Source organism: Camelus dromedarius, chromosome 29, assembly GCF_036321535.1.
Source record: "Camelus dromedarius isolate mCamDro1 chromosome 29, mCamDro1.pat, whole genome shotgun sequence".
Taxonomy (NCBI): domain Eukaryota; kingdom Metazoa; phylum Chordata; class Mammalia; order Artiodactyla; family Camelidae; genus Camelus; species Camelus dromedarius.
This window is the reverse complement of record NC_087464.1, coordinates 3,069,051-3,072,307: the sequence shown is the minus strand read 5'-3', so window position 1 is coordinate 3,072,307 and position 3,257 is coordinate 3,069,051. Positions and strand designations below refer to the sequence as shown.

General features: G+C 41.5%; 1 pseudogene; it reads right to left on the bottom strand.

Annotated features, from left to right (window-relative positions):
• Positions 1-837: 837 nt before the first annotated feature.
• LOC105092514 (tubulin alpha-1A chain-like) lies at positions 838-2,309 on the bottom strand (annotated as a pseudogene).
• Positions 2,310-3,257: the final 948 nt, after the last annotated feature.

The following is a 3,257-nucleotide window of genomic DNA, read 5'->3' as shown; positions in this document are numbered from 1 at the left end:
CACTCTCTCCCCGCGAGACCAGTCCTGCACTGTTTTGCTTTTTCTTCTTTCTTTTTTCCGTTTTTCCTACCAGATTCTTCATATCTTTGTCTTTTGAAGATGGTGATGTTCTGTCAGCATTCAGCAGGTACTCTGGTTGGCTGCTTGGGTCTGTGGATGTGAGTTCTTGGTGTATTGGTGGAAGAGGGTGTGCTATGAGTGTCCTTCTACTCCACCATCTTGGCCTTTGCCCTCTCCCACCTAGACTTTGTAGTTCCAGGTGAAGGAATGTTTCTGCCAGTAGAAAGAACAATAATTTTCCAGAGTGGTGGTTAAGACTGACACCCGGCCACTTTGGGCTCCTCATGACTCTGTGTCAACAGGCAAAGAGGGGAGTTACTGCACTGTATGGGGTGACTGATTCTGAAAACTGTCACAGGAGAGCCATACATGGAGAGTATTTAATGTGGTAAAAACATATTTATTCAGAACTATAGTAATAATGAAAAATAGACCTCAATATACAACTGGGCTCAATGAAGAATAGGGAATTGGGAAGAGGAAATCCTGCTGGTGGGGATGGAATATGTGAAACCTAATTAGATATTGAGGGTGATCAGACCTGGAGGATGAAGGCCTCATGCAAAGCACTCTCAGCAGAATTCTTGCTGAGGATTTTACAAGGAGGTACCCATATGGGCCTAGGAGAAGTTTCAAGGATCTGATTAAAGTTTGGTCAACCAACTAATCCTTGTCAGACCCTTCTTTGTAATCTTTGTTTTTTTTAAGACAGGAAATACTTTATTCAAATCCATCAGAGAAATGGATAATTTGGGTCTGTAATAAAGCATTGTGTTTTTAAGCATAAGTCAGTAATTGTATATTGAAATATGCACTGCTATATACAAATTAACTGATCAGACTGCAAATTTTCAATGCTTAAACAGAATATGCTTCTCTGCAAAAGCAGCACCTTTGTAACATTGCGACCTTACTATCCTTCCCCTTCTTCCTCTCCCTCTCCTTCAACAGAATCTATACCAGCCTCCTCATAATGTTTCTCAAGGGCAGCCAAGTCCTCATGGGCCTCAGAAAACTCTTCTTCCTCCGTGACCTCACCCACATACACTAAACAAAGGTATGCTTGTCTTACATCAGGCCAGACTTGTGGTCCAGGTGAGGCCAGGCCTCAGCAATGGCTGTGGTGTTGCTCAGCATGCAAACAGATTACTGTACTTTGGCCAGGTCTCCAAGTACCCCGGTGGGAGGCTGATAATTAATGCCAACTTTGAAGTCAGTGGGGCACCAGTCCACAAACTGGATAGTATGCTTGGTCTTGATTTTGGCAATGGCAGTATTGACATCTTTGGGAATCACGTCACCATGGTATGACAGGGAGCAAGACATGTATTTACCATGGCGAGGAGTTCACCATCTGGTTGGCTGGCTCAAAGCAAACATTGGTGATCTGTGATAAAGAAAGCTGTTAATGGTAGGTTTTCTCAGCAGAAATGACAGGGGTATATGTGGCCAGAGTGATGTGGATGTGAGGATAGGGACCCAGTTTGTTCTGGAATTCTTTAAGAACAACATTCAAGGCTCCATCAAACCTCAGGAAAGCAGTGATGTGGGATACAACTTGGCCTATCAACCTATGCAGGTTAGTGTAGGTTGGGTGCTCAATATCGAGGTTTCTACAACAGATGTCATAGATGGCCTCATTGTGTACCATGAAGGCACAGAGTGCTCGAGGGTGGTTTGGGTTTTGAGGATGGAGTTGTAGTTCTCAACTACAGCTGTGGAAACCTGGGGCCTGGGTACATGGAGAACTCCAGCTTGGACTTCTTGCCATATTTGACATAGAGATTTTCCATCATCACGGAAGTGAATCCATAACCAGATCCCCCATCAAAGATGTGGAAAACCAAGAAGCCCTGAAGATCTGTGCACTGGTTAGCTAGTTTCCGAATTTGGTCCAAGACGAGGTCAATGATCTCCTTGCAAATGGTGTAGTGACCATCGGCATAGATATTGGCAGCATCTTCTTTGCCTGTGATTAGCTGCTCAGGGTGGAAGAGCTGGTGTCTTGCTCTTGGTCCCAGTGCAATGACTGTGGATTCCAGGTCTGCTAACACTGCCCTGGGCACATGCTTTCCAGCTCATGTTTCACTGAAGAAGATATTGAAGGAGTCATCTCCTCCCACAATGGTCTTGTCACTTGACATCTGGACATTGGGCTGGATGTTGTGTTCCAGAGAGTAGATCTCCCAGCAGGCATTGCTGATCTGGACAGCAGCCTGGCAAATGTGGATGGAGATGCACTCAGGCATAGTTGTTTTTTAGCGGCTGCTGAACAGATGGTGGAGAGGATGAAGAGAGGTTGCTTCTTACAGCATGACTCTTAGGCAATCATTGTAAGATAACCTGACTGTAGTCTCCCTTTTTAACTGAAGTATAGTCAATTTACAATGCTGTTAATTCCTGGTGTACAGCATAGTGATTCAGATATATGTGTATTTTTTAATTATATTTATTAACAGTCATTGCATATATTTCCCTGTGCTATAGAGTAGAAATATGTTGTTTATCTATTTTATATATAGTAGTTAGTATCTACAATTCCCAAAATCCCAATTTATACCTCCCCACATTCTTTCCTCCCAGGTAACCATAAGTTTGTTTTCTATATCTGTGAGTCAGTCTCTGTTTTGTAAATAAGTTCATATGTATCCTTTTTGCTTTTCTTTTTGATTCCACATATAAATGATATCACATGGTACTTTTCCTTCTGTTTCTGGCTTACTTCACTTAGAATGACAATCTCTAAGTCTGTCCATGTTGCTATAAATTGTATTATTTCATTCTATTTTATGGCTGAAGAGTGTTCCATTGTATATATACACCATGATTTCTTTATCCAGTCATCTGTTGATGGACATTTAGGTTGCTTCCATTTCTTGGCTATTGTAAAGTGTGCTGCTATGAACATTGGGGTTCATGTATCTTTTCCAGTTAGAGTTCCCCCCAGATATATTTGTCAGGCCCCTTCTTGTTCAAGAAAAGAAGAGACAATTGTTTTTCTTTCCTTTTAATAATATAAACTCAATTCTTGTTCAGACACACTTTGTTCATTAAGGACAAATTGAATCATCTGTTAAGACTTGTTAGTACCAGCACCCTCCAGTATTTAATGAAGAGTAGTTTCTATGAATATCAGAGAAAAAAATAAGAGAAATAATAAAACAAAAATTGGAAACCAGAAAGCAGCCAGTCAAGAA